This window comes from Scaptodrosophila lebanonensis, unplaced genomic scaffold, assembly GCF_003285725.1.
Source record: "Scaptodrosophila lebanonensis strain 11010-0011.00,11010-0021.00 unplaced genomic scaffold, SlebRS2 tig00000101-arrow-pilon, whole genome shotgun sequence".
NCBI classification, from domain to species: Eukaryota; Metazoa; Arthropoda; class Insecta; order Diptera; family Drosophilidae; genus Scaptodrosophila; species Scaptodrosophila lebanonensis.
Window position 1 is genome coordinate 908,541 of NW_022060569.1, and position 16,563 is coordinate 925,103.

The window sequence follows — 16,563 nt, forward strand, 5'->3', positions numbered from 1 at the left end:
TGGGTTAAGTATGATTATTGTCTGGAAAATTTTATGAACGCACAGCTGAAATACCACCTCTCCGCCGAACTAAAAACAAAATTTCTGCGCGCGGAGTTAAGTCATTTTAAAACGTTAGTGACTCACAGCGTTTTTTATGCAATACATATTATCGCCTTTGGAGGTCTGTAACAACGAAACTATTATAAAGAAGTAAATGACAATTCAATACCTTATACATTAAAAAAAAAAACTGCATATTTTTATGCCACAGCTTATTTTATGCAGGTAGTTTTGAGGTGGAAAACTTTCGTTTTTATAATAAAAGTCCTTATAGTCTACAACGCCTGTAAGGCATTTTTGCGTCGATATCACCAATGTTGAGTCACATCTAGTGTAATATTCGGCTATTCAGTTCTAAGCGCATCGTTGTGGTCGTTTTTATACCCTGTACCCGTAGCGAAAAAAGTATAGATATCCTGATCAGCATGACAAGAGAAATCGATATAGACAAGTCCGCCCGTCTGTCTTTATGGATGAAAGGCTGGATTTCGGAAACGGCTGAGCGTACAGTCTATACGAGTTGATTTTATTTTTTGAAATTCCCCCCTCCCAATGCTACAAAATTTCGTCAATACTGTCCACATTTCAAAAGCTACATAATAATATATATCAAATTACACACCCTTCATGTACAGGTCACATAACAATACAATACAACACACAAAACAACAATTTTCTGTTACACACATAGCCCTAACAATAACCACATAACATAAAACCCGAAACAGAAACACAACACCAAACAAGTAACCATATTTTAAATAAAGATTTAAAAGTATACTTAAAAGAAAAAAAAAGGAATTAAAAGAAAAATGTGTAAAAACTAATGTAAGAAAGGGATATTGTAATGTGTATGTAGGTTAGGAGGTTCGGTAATCGAATAAGTTAAATAGGCACAAAGAGCCAACAAACTGCAGCGTCCCAAAACTCAATGGCCTAAATACACAAATATATTTTTATTGTAATAAAATTTAAAATTGAGCATGACTCTGGAGTAGAGTCCATTTATGGGGTGAGATGGGGTGACAAAAGTCACTGAGCAGAAGGAAAACCAAAGTAAGGTCATTTAAGGGAGCCGGCAAAAGATGCCAATACCGGCTCAAGGTAGGGAAGGCCACGCGGCTACAAGACACCAAAGTAGCCACAACGCCACCCAAATTCCACAGGCGTCCCCCAGCCGACAATATGAGTAGGTGTGTTTTGAAACAAAAATTTCGATTGTTGGTCCGCCGCACCCCTGTCGCGGTCGATTCTGACCCTGAGCCGATGGCTAGCCGGCGTTGCGACAGGGGATGCAATGGTAAAGGCGGACGTTACAAATAATATTAATATCTGACAACTTCGCTACCGAAGAAACCAAGTGGGGTCGGCTAAACAGTCTCTAGGATCAGATTATACTGCTTTTTGGTCAATTATTTTGATAAATACGAAAGTTCGACCGTAATTCCAAATTTTTGGCACTTTCAAGACAATTCTCGTTATAATTTGAAGGAAATTAGGTTCATTTATCAAACTCCTCATTAAAAGCAAACTTTCCTGTACCAGAAGCCAACATACTGGCCCAAGCCATGGCGCTGCTACCGTTATGTGTATCCGTTGCATTAAGGATTTCTTCTTTAAACTATAAAGTATATTCTTGGCGCTGATATAAGGTTTTTAGCAGGTACGTCGGTTAGAAAAATCATGATTACGTAGTACCTGCTCATCAGTTTCTACCCCACACTGCTTGGCTAAGCTTTCCAAAGCCTGGGATACACGTTTCGAAGCTAAAAGTTGCGGTTTCGCCTTAGTCACTTTATATGATAATCAACTTATGGGTCACTGCGCTTCTTTTCTATACAATTCGAATAAAAAGAACGTTCGAATTTTTTTTACCGTAGGCGTGTCAATGTTCACAATTTCTGAAAGATTTCTCTTGACTCAACTGCTGTTCTGGACCCATTTTACAAAAAAATAAAATTAAAAATAGACTCCAAGAAACCAAATCAGAATAAAATGCGTGTAAAACTAATTGCAGAAGCAGATCAAAGGCATACAATTAAAATGTACTATTAATTAACGAAACATTGAAGCATCATTCCACATAAAAGTCGATGCATAAAATAACCTGTGACATAAAAATATGCAGTATTTATTAGTGATGTAAGTCTCAAATTAACATCGATGATTGACATCGGATGCAACGATGGATCGAAAAACTTAACTTCGATACATCGATTTTTCATAAAAATTTGTAATATAAAACCACTAACCATACAACATATAGATGCGTCATTTCATACAACGAAAACGTCCCATCAAAATTGTTAGCGACAGCTCCCATAGCTGTTCGGGTATTTGCCGAATGGGAGCTGTCGCACTTCGGCTATGAGCCGATTGGGAGCTGTCGCATTCGTGCTCTATGTGAGCGAATTTCATTTCATTCGCAGAGAGGCAGTCAACAGAGACGGTCGGTTCACGCCGCTTATGCTCTTTGTATGTGTGCGTGCACATATATACATGTATATGTTTATATGTATTTGTGCATTTGGTCTTTTGCTGTTTGCGAGCAGCAGCTTCAATTTCGTTTTCAGATTTTACCTGCTACATGGGCATGAGAATTTCATACACTGTTGCCATATTTGTGTCGCATTGTATTTTGGGACGCGTATGCAAGTGAAGTTTGTCAATAGTGTATGGGTTTCTCGTAATGCCTATAAAAGCACACATACATACAATTACATACATATGTATGTGTGCAAATGTTGTGTTCATATTAGAGTTGGGCACGGGCCGTGATTTTTGTCGTGGGCCCGCGTGTTCGTGTTGTAAATTCCGATTTCGTGCGTGGCCGTGCGTGTTCGTGTTGAGCCAAAAAGGCACGACAAAACACGCACGAGGAAACACGATAGAACACTAAAATCGATACTAGCTGAAATAAATGATAGCTTAAATAACGATTTAACACTTGAATCAGAAAACGAAGCACCCAATAGTCAACACGACTTTTCTGAATTTTTGGACACCAATAATTCAAAAAAAAAAAAATTAAATTGGACAGGTCAAGAATGGATATTAAAATAGATGACTATATAAGTAGTGTTGTTGATCCAGGAATTTGTGTGCTAACATTCTGGAAAAAAGCAACAAAATTTAAAATGCTAAGGCAATTATCAAGGCATATACTCAATATCCCTGTCAGCTCTGCAACAAGCGAACGAGTTTTTTCCACTTCTGGATATATTTTAAATGAGCGACGTACTCGGCTTCTTAGCTCAAATATTGATAAGATAATATTTCTGAATAAAAATTTGTAATGTTTATATACATATATATATATATATATATATATTTATATATATTTATTTTTTTTTTTTTTTAATTTTTATATTTAATATATAAAAAGCTCGTGTTGGGCCGTGTTAACAAAAATTTCGTCGTGCGTGCGCGTGCCTGTTTCTAAAAGTTAATTTCGTGGCTGTGTCGTGTCGGGCCGAAAATAGCCGGCCCGTGCCCATCTCTAGTTCATATGCAGACACCTCATATATGAACGCGTGGCAGTAGCCTTGACATTGTCATGACCTGCCTCAACTTATATTTATGCACAAGCAATTTTGTTGATAGACTATTTCTTATTTTTGTTTGACTTGCATATTAATTACAAAATATTTGGTAAAAATGTCAGTTGGCATTTAAATCAAATTAATTCAAAAATATTAGTTTAAAAATATTTTATTTATGTTCTTGGTAAAAATGTCGGTTGGCAAATTAGCCGATATTTAATATGAAAATAAGTACATTTAAGTGTCGCAAAATGTGGTAAATGTGCCGAAACCGATCATGTCATCTTTTTTTCGCCAGCCAGGACAATATTGTTATATTTTATAGACACTGCGGAAAAGGTATCCAAAAAGTCTCTGTAGTCCGTGTGTCTGTTAGGTCTATACGTACATCCGACAAGGATGCTTTCAATATTTTTGCGGCCTGATATTTGCAGAAACAAATATTCCAGATTGCTGCCCAATGGCTGGTTGCTAATCACCTGGCATTTAAGACTATTTTTAACATATATGGCCACACCCCCCGCATGCCCCTCACGGTCAGAACGATAGACATTATACCCATTACAACATACATATTGATCATTAAGACTAGAGACAAACCACGTTTCAGACACACACATTACATCTACATTAGAATTGACAAACAAAGATCTAAACTCGTCCATTTTATTCACTAGACTTTGTGCGTTGAGGTGACAAATATGAAGACCCTTCTTTTGCTTACATAGAACCCGAATAATGGAATTACTGTTCGCTGTGGAAGCATATCTTAAGTTATCTTGCATGGAGTCCAAAAAACAATCAAACGCCCACGCATTATACAGAGATCAAGAGCACTTACAGATGATCTGCACACTATTATTACATTTACATTTACAAGAAAACGAATAATGAAAAAATTATTTATCCAAGAATTAGACCTAAAGCTTATATTATTGTTAAAAGCTAGCATATGTTTACAGGGCAGAAATTCAGGCAGTGGGAGAGCGAAATCCACGCTCATTATAATGAGCGAGCTGTAAAAGCTCGTCCCTGCTTTGTATGGGCTGCGCACTCTCGTTCTCCCTAAGCTTCACGTGCACTATGCCTCTGCGTGAGAACACAGCAACAAAACGTTTCTGTTTTTTAAGCTTTATCGCCTCTTTAAAGATTATATAGCTTTCTCTTGTAAGCTGCTCATTGATGTATATGGGGGCTAGAGAATCAAAGCCCAGCATTTGCAAGCTTAGTGTTTTGTTGCTTTGCCGACGGTAGGCTGCGGCTGCCTTCAGCAACGTGGTTTTTTCATATAAATTTTCAAATTTAATAATTATATCGGGATCAACATTCGAAACCTGTTTATTTCTTGGACGAAAAATTTCCCGTATCCTAGGCGGTGGTGTAATGTTTAAGGCGAAACAGAGGGAGTGGTATAAGGTACGTACATTTTCGCCCTCCATGTGTGGGACTCCATGTATGCGCAGGTCACAGGCAGCATTGACATTGAGCTGCGCAGCAAGCTTTGCCTCCAGCACTCCAACCCGCTCCCTCAATGAAGACAGCTCTCCGACCTCGCGCTCCATGGTATTCACCCTCTCATGAAGCTGATCCACCCTCTCATGTAGTTGCTTCATTTCCGCAGCCATACGGTCGAAACGCTCCAGCAGAACGTTTAGGATGCGCTGCTCAGCATCTCCCATATTGGCAGTGATGAGGCTGGCCTGTTCCTCAAAACGGAGACTTATCAACGCCATAATTTTAGACGATATAGCCTCTGACTGGCGGCCCTCCTTAAGGTCAGTGACTGTGTTTTCTCGTGCGCGTTTGTTGGGTTGCGGTGCCATGATGTTCAGTGTAAGTTTTTCGTTTATGTTTTATTGAGTTATTTGTTGAGCGCTGATGAGTGATTGTTGAGTGTTGAGTGCTTTGTTGAGCGCTGATGCAAATATGCAGATATGTTAATAACTCAGTGCCTCGGTGTTGGTATTGATATATGTGTTTGTATAGTTTTCGCGCTTCAAAAGAACTTTTATAATTAGTGATTTTATTAAAGATTCCTTTAATTTATTTGATCACTAGCAGTTTCTATGAAGAACGAAATTGAACTTCTCGCGATTATTAGCACTGTGTACGTAAAATGTTGTAAATAAATTGACAAATTAGGAGTTTTGGCGCAGCGATAGAGAAACACGTCTGTATGCAAGCACAGCTGACTTTTTTTTTTTTGAAATTAAGTCAAATCCATGTTCCCCACTTAATATTACCTGATTTAGTGTATTAACTAACATGTAAATATTTAATATTTGCTACTATTTAAACATAAAGTAAGAAAAAATTCTACTGCTTAATTATTTTTAATTTATTTAAAGCTACCCTGGAGTTCTTACTATCAGCAATCCCATCTGTTATCCATTTACAATTTTTATAGCCTGTACCCAAAGGGTGAAAGGCTATACTAGGTTTGTGCGCATGTATGTAACACACAGAAGGAGGCGTGGCAGACCCCACAAAGTATATATATTCTTGATCAGGATGAGAAGACGAGTCGATATAGCCATATCCGTCTGTCTGTCTGACCGTCTGTTTGTATGAGCGCAAGGATCTCAGGAAGTACAAGAGCTAAGATAACCAAAATTGGTATCAAGGTTCCTATAAGCCCTAGGCAGATCGAGTTTGGTAGGTACATCCAGTTAGTACTAATGTGTCCGTGTGCCGTTTCATCATGATAGGTCAATTCTGAAGAAAGTTATAGCCATAAGTAAAATCGCTGCTCATGCGCTGGCTGCAGCTCTGTCGGCAGCGCTGCCCGCAGCTGTTGTTGTTGTTGCTGCTTTGGTTCAACTTTGTGCTGCATACATACACGCATATAAACACGCATAGACACGATGATGTAAATGTATGCTGTTAAAACTGAACATAAACATGTATTCTAATTTAATTTAATTAATTAATTTTAATTAATTAATTCATTAATTTTTTTTAATAATTTAATTTTTAAACAAATTTTTTTTTTTTTAATTTTTCCTTTTTGTGTAGAGTACAGGCTAATTTACTGTCGGGCTTGCTCGACTGTAGCGTTCTATCTTGTTTCTAATTAAAATCAAAATGAACTCATTAAGCAATTGAGTTCTGTGATTATAACACGGACCAGACTCTGAAATCCAGCATGCGTATTTATCTAACTTTGATGTAATGAATACGCATTTTTGAACTATTGTTTTTTTCAAATGGAATCTGTGAGACTTTGCCTCGAAATACCGTTTAAAAATATCAAAGTGTATAAATGGATAACAGATAAATAAATTAAAAATAATTAAGCAGTAGAATTTTTTCTTACTTTATGTTTAAACTAGCATGTATTGCCCGTCTTAACCCGGCTCAATATAATGTTTCCAATTGTATTTATTTTGTGTGTGCATAACCTACCCATATGTTTTCACCTTATAAGTTACCAGTAGGAAGGCATTTAAGGTATTTAAATGAACATTTTCTGTTCTTGACAAAACGAACAATATATATTAAATTATCAAAAGATGTACATACATACATATAAACATATATGTATTTTTATTTATTTAATTACACTTGTTTTACAAATTTTACCACATTTTGCGACCCTTAAATGTACTGTTCATATTAAATATCGGCTAATTTGCCAACCGACATTTTTACCAAGAACATAAATAAAATATTTTTAAACTAATATTTTTGAATTAATTTGATTTAAATGCCAACTGACATTTTTACCAAATATTTTGTAATTAATATGCAAGTCAAACAAAAATAAGAAATAGTCTATCAACAAAATTGCTTGTGCATAAATATAAGTTGAGCCAGGTCATGACAATGTCAAGGCTACTGCCACGCGTTCATATATGAAGTGTCTGCATATGAACACAACATTTGCACACATACATATGTATGTAATTGTATGTATGTGTGCTTTTATAGGCATTACGAGAAACCCATACACTATTGACAAACTTCACTTGCATACGCATCCCAAAATACAATGCGACAGAAATATGGCAGCAGTGTATGAAATTCTCATGCCCATGTAGCAGGTAAAATCTGAAAACGAAATTGAAGCTGCTGCTCGCAAACAGCAAAAGACCAAATGCACAAATACATATAAACATATACATGTATATATGTGCACGCACACATACAAAGAGCATAAGCGGCGTGAACCGACCGTCTCTGTTGACTGCCTCTCTGCGAATGAAATGAAATTCGCTCGACAGCTCCCAGTCGGCTCATAGCCGAAGTGCGACAGCTCCCATTCGGCAAATACCCGAACAGCTATGGGAGCTGTCGCTAACAATTTTGATGGGACGTTTTCGTTGTATGAAATGACGCATCTATATGTTGTATGGTTAGTGATAAAACTAAAGATGAAGGCTAACTAGGGATGTAAGTCGAAGGGAAAACATCGATGTTGATGTACATCGATGTCTCTTTATAAAAAATCTATGCGTTGTCGATGCATCGCAAGAAAACATCGATGTTTTAAAAAATTAGCTTTCCATAGGAAAAAAGCTATTATTAGGGAGCTAATCAACATAGATGCTTGAAATAAAAAATGTTTATATATCAAGAGGGACTGTCATAGTACTGGACAAACATCGATGGATCGACGATGCATCGTTAGCAAAAAAAACATCGGAAAACATCGATGCATCATGGTAAAAACATCGTCGATGCTCGATACATCGATGTTTTTTAACATCCCTACTAACGACGAGCGGGATTAACTCTCCTGTGCATATTATATGACCACGAACCTATTATGCCATTCGGTTACGGGATATAAAAAAGCTAGTATCTTATTTTTGCACTATTTTAAAATTTTTAATTATATATATATACATATATATATATATATATATATATATATAGATATATATATATATATATAGATATATATATATATAGAGATATATATATATATCTTATATATATATCTATATATCTATATCTATATATATATCTAATATATATATATCTATATCTATATATAGTATATATATATATAATAATAATAATAATGTTTAGGGCAGATTAGGATAAATTTGTATCCAAAGAGGCATCTAGAAAGGTCAGATCTCTTCACTGTCGTCCATCCAGATGAGGATGAATGGAACAGTGGATAAAGATCTCGCGATATATAAAAAATATGATTCTGAAATTATGTAAAGCGCAGAAAGGAGCAGCTGGTGGTTCCGATCGGATAAATGATGAATTTCCTCCCCTCATGGAAATAGTAAAACGTTGGATTTTGTTTGAGTGTCATATTTGATTGCAGAATTTGTAGCGGTATGCAACATTTTGTTGTTTGTTTTTTTTTTGTAAGCTGAGATATAACGCAAGGAAGAAAGCATTTATTTGTATTGTGGCTGTGTAGGGAGTTTATTTGTTGAGTGCAGATATATTTATTTTGGTGTTTGAGCGTATATTTATTTTGGTGTATAGTGCAAATTTGGTCATTTTCAGTTGTATATTTATATTTTTGTATTTTGATTGATTGTTACATTTTTCTAATTTAAACATTTACATTACATACAGCATATACTTATATTTTCTTTTGCATAATTGGTTTCGTTGGTCGTGGTGTACCAGCATATACAAGTACTATTTTCGTTGTTTTCATTGAATCCTTATATTACATAAAGTCATTCCAAAAATAAATATAGGAAGTATACAGATAATAAATAGCATAAAATGGAGCAGGATTCGCATCGCGAAGAGCGCTCGTATAATACGAGGGCGCAGGCAGCTCGAGAGGGTGGGCTGATAGAGCTTGATGAAGGCTCGGAAGCTGTGGCGGCACGGCCGGGCAACCTGCTGCGAACGCCGCCCAGACAGCCTCTGAGGGAGGAGGAGTGACGAGATGACACTCCAGGGCGCGTTGATAGCGAAGTGGCGTCAACAGTAAATGTTGCCATCGCACAGGCAAACCAAACTTATCGGCATGCGCAGGTGGACGGAGTAAGCCAGGTGTTGCAAGAAGAAATTCGGAAAGGCTTCCTGGAATTATTGAGAGCGGTTAATGAGGCATTGCTACCGGTCAGAACAGGCGTGGACTACGTACCTGAATTGCGCGCCGAGCAGCAGGGGTCTGATTATGGCAGCAGAGGAGCAGTCCCGAAAAGGCCTGAGCCAAGGCAGAGCGCAAGCAGGGCCCAAATACACGACGCCCCGAGTCGAGAGTACCGGCGGCCAAGCGACAACACGTCGACCAACATTGACGGCAGAAACGAAGCGGCGGCGAGGGACTGGCGAAATCCGTGGAGCGCTCAGCGGCCGCGGCGCGTAGATTTCCGGGGCCACAATGATGCGCGGCAGGCAGATCCACCCCCACCATACGTGCAAGGCAACGAAAGGTCGTCTTGGGGTCGAGTTGAAAAATGATGCCGACAGGCATAAAATGGCTGTGGAAGATTTTATTTTTCGTGTGGAGTTTCTACAGCGGCAGTGCAGATGTTCCTGGGCTGAAGTATTGAACAATTTTCATCTATTGGTGGGCGGCAACGCGAGGGAGTGGTACTGGCAGTATGTGCGTGACCACAGGGCCGATAGCTGGCAGGAATTGAAGCATATCCTGATCGCTCGGTTTAGAGGCGCCGCCGATGAGTTCCAGCGGATGCAAGAGTTGCGCGAGAGGAGACAGAAGGCCACATAAAGCGTCGAGGACTTCTTCCACGCCATGAGGAAGCTAGCATCTCGTTTGCAATCACCACCAAGCGAGTCTGAAATGGTAAAAATAATTAAAAAGGGGCTGAAAGTCGAAGTGGCGCGGTATGTTTACGCACTTCGTGTGTATAGCGTGGACCATCTTCGCGACGAGTGCGTGGAAGTGGAGGCAACAATGGAGCGGCAGGAGGGAACGCGTGCATACCGCAGTGTCTTTAGGGCTGGTCCCAGTGGGCGAACCAGGCCCGTAGACGAGTTGGAGGCAGATTTTGGAGGCCCTGATGCAGCAGACGACGTAGCCGTGGAAGATGCGCGAGTCACCAGACGTGTACAGCTGCAGCTAAATTGCTGGAATTGTGGCCAAGCGGGGCATGGTTTCCGCGATTGCATGGCGCGAGAGCGGTGTATATTTTGTTACCGGACGACCAGACACGTATAGTCCGCAGTGTCCGAGCTGTACGGGAAAGGGGCGGCGGAGTGCGATACCCATGGGCGAAGCGCGCTCGGCAGCTGCGCCCACACCATCAGCGGGAAGTCGAAACTAGAACAGAGAGAAGAAAATATTAATCCTAGGTATAAGGGTAGGATTAGGGATTTGCCGATGGAGGAGCGGATGCGAGCGTACTTAGAGGGGCGAAACGGGATGTTTCAACAGCACAAGGTCGCCGGAATGCGGATGCTCACTACCCGCGTGGTGTAAGCGAGGACGCAGTTTAAGAGGAGGCGTCAAACGAAGCGACAAGTTGCGTGGGTCCGAGCCGTGGGAAGCAACGCTTATGAACTGGAAGACCTGCAAGGACGGCCTCTGGGAGTTTTCCACGCAAAAGATTTGCGCTCCTGAGCGCGAGCGAAGAGTGGGTGTGGCCTACGTTGGGCGCGTCGGAAGGATCGGCTGCCGAATTCGCGCGACTGCGGAGATGATGCGCGCAAAGGTTGTAGCATTCCGGATGGCGTCATTCGCACCTTTGCGTTGGTGTTGCATCGGCTAATTAGCGGCCGCGGTTTCTGGCAACGCCGGCATACATTTATCCCGCCAACCAGTCACCAGCGCCACCTTGCGGTACCGGTAAGTCACAGTGCCAGCCGTTGCGGCAGCAGGCCATGGTTGCTGGAAATGGGAGTAAGAGATGGCAGCAGGAGAAGGATGGGAATAAACGGATGCGAAAAGGGTTTTTTAAAGTGTCACGCGGTACGCGAAATGGCGGCGGCATTGTTGCTGGCGAATCGGACGAGCAAGGACAGAGCACGGTCGCAGGCCTTGAATGAATATATTTGAATATACATACATATAACCTGAAAATATGTAAGGGAAAAAAGTTAGAAAATGAATGAAAGGAATTTATGAAATGTCTACGTGTTAGATAATCGTAGACCCAGAAGCAGACGAGCGGCCGCTGGGTCTGTATTAAATTTGGGTCTATATTTTGAGCCGACCAGTGTAACCTGTGGATTGTTTCGGCCTGACACATTACCTTCTTTGGCGGCGCGAGGGAACTAGAGACGGCAGTGTAGGGACTCATATGGGTTGTTTGCCAATTGTTGTGGCGATAGCGAATTGTTGTCTTGGTATAGATCAGATAAAAAAAGAAAATAATAAATAAATTAAAATGAGTGTGGATCAGATTTGCTTAGAACTGATGTGATATATATATATATATATATATATATATATATATATATATATATATATATATATATATATATATATATATATATATATATATATATATATATATGTATGTATTACCTAATTACGGCCAAATAATGACAACCTTCTCGCTTTCTTTCTCAATCAGCCCTACTAGTCCACATCGAATTTGCGTCTATACATACATCAGTTCTAAGCAAATCTGATCCACACTCATTTTCATTTATTTATTATTTTTTTTTTTTATCTGATCTATACCAAGACAACAATTCGCTATCCCCTCCCTTCAGAATTGTCTTGTCCATTTTTAACATAATTATTTTCTCTTTACAAACTTACCAGTTTTGACGGCGCCCTCGTATCGGCTTATTTTTTGTTCTACTACGAACTTCATTGCTTGCTTGCCTGCGTACGGTGACTCCATATAAGTCTCCCAATCCAAAATCTGGTTCAGAGCCTATTTCCCACCTACAATCTGGGCTTGCAAACATCAGGGAACCCATCCTGCTCGAGGCACTACCCAACGGTCAGCCCTCGGCACTCCTGGCATTCATTTCGAAATCCTTAGATTGGGCGCCATATTGTTACGACCACGCTTTTGTACTTGGGCAACGCCGACTGGCTCATCGGACTTCAATCAGGTTGTTGGTCCATCCCAATGCCCGCGTGACTCGAACAAATACCGATTACTCGGTTACGGCAAAACATCCACCACTATAACCAATATAAACAAACGGACCAACTACAAAATTACAAGACGTGCAACAAAAAAATACCCCTCCGGCAGTTTCTGTGGACTTCGGTGTTCCTGCCCAAGCGCTCCCGCCCATCCTGTAGCCGACACGGTTTGTGGCTACCCACTATGGAGCTACGTACTCCTTATTTTGGCCCGGTCGGTGAGTTCATCTCCCCCCCTCACTCAACGTGTTTAGCAACAACGCGTCATTATTTTCCTTTCCAAAACGTTATAATTGTGCTGTCCAAACGGCAGCACTATGCCTGGTTGTCCGCATTTGAAGCAAAACATATTGCGCACCGCGGACTTGCAATCGAAATATGTATGCCCTGGTTGGGCACAATTCCAACACTTGAGAGTCGAGCGGCTCCCACCAGTTTCATGCGGCCTATATACCGCCTCCAAATGCTCCAGTTGGCTACCTTCTGGACTTTCTGCTACCACGTCTAGCTCGTGCACTCGATGCTGCTCTCGCTGCTGTCCGTAGTTGGTACTAGCTGAGGGCCGCGCCAATGCGTTGCCAGCATCTTTTCGGCGTCTTGGCACTCCTCTCTCAGCTTCTGCAGGTTCGTGATATTCATCGGATAGATGACCCTAGACACGGTGTCTTTAATGTTTGTCTTTATCACCTTAATAAGGTCATAATCCGAAAATGGACACACCAACCGAGAATGCAACACCAACATCGCCTGAATATACTCCTCAATGCTCTCGCCATGCCGCTGCATCTGCTCCCTCAGCTCCTGCTCTCGTTCAAACTCCGATCTTCGAGTCTGGAATTGCTGCTGCAGCCCATACCGGAGATTCGGGCAGTCCGGCACGCCCGAGGTACGTATGTACATCCAATACCAATCTGTCGCTCTTCCTTTCACCAGGCAGTGGAAGTCTCGCAACACGTCGGCCCAGGGCACCTGATACAAGGCACCTGATGCTCCAACCTGAATATAAACTCCGCCACCGGCATTCCTTTTGTTTCGCCATCAAACACAAGGCCCCACTTCCTGATGTGGACGACGTCGGGCAGGGAATCGCCCATCGTGGTTCGCCTTAATGGCCTGTGCACGTCAGGACCCAAATCGCGCATCCACGGATCGGCTGAGGACTGCCGCTGCTCAACATGTGCCCGCTGTTCTGCCTCTAAGATATGGTTGTCGACGAACAGGTGAGTCGGTGCTGCAGCTACTGGTCTACTGCTTACAAACTCTCTTTCCTTCTTTGCCTGCTCGTACCCGCCTATAGCTGACCGCTGCATTTGCGCGTGAGATCGCTCTGGCCTGCCCACCGGCGCATGTGCTACAGACGGAGGCGCACTATGTGTCTTTTCCTGCCTCAGCGCTGCCACTGCCTCATTAATCTCCCGCATGAACGACGAGCGCGCGCGTCGGCTGCCGCTCCGGAATTGTTCGGCAACTCATCCCCAAACCCTCGGAACGCTGCCCCGCTTTCACTCGGCGGCGATGCGTCATCATCGAGTGCTTCCGCTGGCTTGTCCGCCTCACTCAATCTTACGTGAGGAGGAGAGTCCAAGTGAACCAATGGCCTGTTCCTACTAAACTTCTGACTCCGCCTGACCTTCCGGGTAACATTCGGGTCTAGATTCATTTCTATGTACCTTTTTTTAACCCACAACCAAAAAAAAAAACACTGCTAGTACTAAGGCTTTATGCTAAAAATTCATCTAAACCCAACAATAAACGAATAAATAAACCAACCTGTGTACGCGTATGTGTCTCTAAATGGGCAGCGAGGATAATATACTCCCACCGCTATATACACACTATATACCCGCAACACCAGCTTACCTACATAAAATAATTAAATATACCAGTATATGCAAATACAAAAAGGAAAACCACAAATAACAAAGAAAATGGTAATAAGTGAATGCAAAAAACGTAAATATACTCCACACGCAAAAACGTCCAATAAATAAATAAATCGTGGATATACGATACTTGTACGCCTCCGGCAAAACTAAAAAAAACTTAGACTAAATAAATATATAAGTGCCACACGCAAAAATATGGGGATAAATAAGTAGAATAAATAAATAAGAATAAATAAATACACACCAAAAAAAACTGAACAAAAAAAAAAATAATACTAAGCGAAAATATTACTCCCAAAAAAAAAAACTAACGATAAGTTGAACTTCAAATTCCCGCCCTATGTACAGACCCGCTAACCTGTGCCAAAAAAAAACCCTATCGATACTTATTAATATCGATGGTTCAGCCCAGGAACAGCTGTGCTAGACCGAGACCATTCACAATGGACTCCCTGCCTATTGATAACTTATTTGCTGCTACGCAAATAAATAAATAAAAGGTAATTAATACACTAACTGACCATAAGACCAATAAAAAACAGATTCTCACAATTACAGACTCAATAACCAGACATGTAAGGGTGAGATGGGGATCCTCAGTATGACGCTGCACCACGGCACGCTGTCACTGCAGAAGGTAAACAACCAAAACAAACATATATGTACCGCACGCTTTACACCACCCAATTTCTTCCAGGTGCCTACTAAAACTCAAATCCTGCTTGGGCTATGGCGAATTGCTGCTCCCATGCTCTGCTACGTAGGGCAACGATGCTCCTTCCGCTTGGGACAGGACATGGACCTACTACGCAACCATACATAAGAAATACCAAATAACCACAAAAAAAAAGGTAACTAACCCAAAAAAAAACAAGGCAACTAGACTATTCTTTACTTAACACCTAACAGACATTACTCTCGATCTTTTCAGCCTCGGAACACCCTGTAGGGCAACAATGAGTGGGCACCAAGACCCCTCACGGACCTGCTACACTCGCTCCTTCGCTGCACCTATTCTGCTGGTTACCAGGGCTCAGGGGCCGCCAGCAGCTATCGCTGTGGAAAGTTACATTGAAACACTAAATAAAGAACAAACAATATCAATAACAAAACTGCACCGCTCAATACACCTTACACATTTCTGCAATTGTACAGAACCAAATTAAATAAAAATATCTCATACTTGAAAATCGGTTGTTTATTTTCAAGGATATTCAAGGTTTGAAGTATTTGTGCGGTGTATATAATATATTTATGAGTATAAGGGTATGTGCTGATATGTGTATATAGGTATGTGTTGATATGTGTATATGGGTATGTGTTGATATGTGTATATAGGTATGTGTTAATATGTGTATATGGGTATGTGTTGATATGTGTATATAGGTATGTGTTGATATGTGTATATAAATTTTGTGGTGTGAGTTTAAATCAAATGTTTATATATGTGCCTCAAACAAAAAAAAAAGAGAGAGGGGTACTTAGCCCGGACTTCAGGATAAATGAAAGTTGGCCTGGCTTCAGCTAGGGCCGAGGTCCTGCATTAGATCCAGTGTTGCCGGTCGGTGCTGGCGCTGTCTTCTGCCGCTAGTATAAACTTTTTCGACGTTCGGTGTCGACCCGCGCACAGCACACTTTCCGGACCGTCCGCAGTTACTGCTACTCCTATTATACATGGTAAGGAATTAGTTATCGGCACACTGGCCTTTCTAAGATCCTTACCTCCTCCTATGAACCCCCGCTGGTGTATTTCCCAACCCTCCTGTCATCACTCCGGTGTTTTATAAATCTTCTAGTCCCCTTATTTTGTTTTTTGTTCGTAACTTCATGTTCGTCTCACTCACTGGCCACAATTTATTTGCCCTTTCCTGAGGTCATGACTTGCCATTCACCAGGAATTTCCCCACTTTGCAACCCTCCTAATTGGTAGCACTGGTCCTCGCACCTCACGCACGAGTACTTGGTATCGGCCCGCGCGAGTTGCCATCCCCTTCGTCCGACGCCATTTGCGGTTTCCCAATACTGCCGCGTCGCACATAACAGTGTATAAAAACTATGTTTATATATATATATATATATATATATATATATATAT

The 16,563-nt window shown here is 41.1% G+C and overlaps 2 long non-coding RNA genes across 2 annotated transcripts; both read left to right on the top strand.

Annotated features, from left to right (window-relative positions):
- The first annotated feature begins 12,254 nt into the window (after positions 1–12,254).
- Positions 12,255–14,014, top strand: LOC115628101. Its single transcript, XR_003995746.1, has 4 exons — positions 12,255–12,800; positions 12,896–13,206; positions 13,279–13,802; positions 13,880–14,014. It is a non-coding gene; the product is annotated as an uncharacterized LOC115628101 (long non-coding RNA).
- A 744-nt stretch (positions 14,015–14,758) lies between these two features.
- LOC115628112 lies at positions 14,759–15,658 on the top strand. Its single transcript, XR_003995747.1, has 4 exons — positions 14,759–14,968; positions 15,027–15,105; positions 15,166–15,319; positions 15,378–15,658. It is a non-coding gene; the product is annotated as an uncharacterized LOC115628112 (long non-coding RNA).
- The last annotated feature ends 905 nt before the right edge of the window (positions 15,659–16,563 follow it).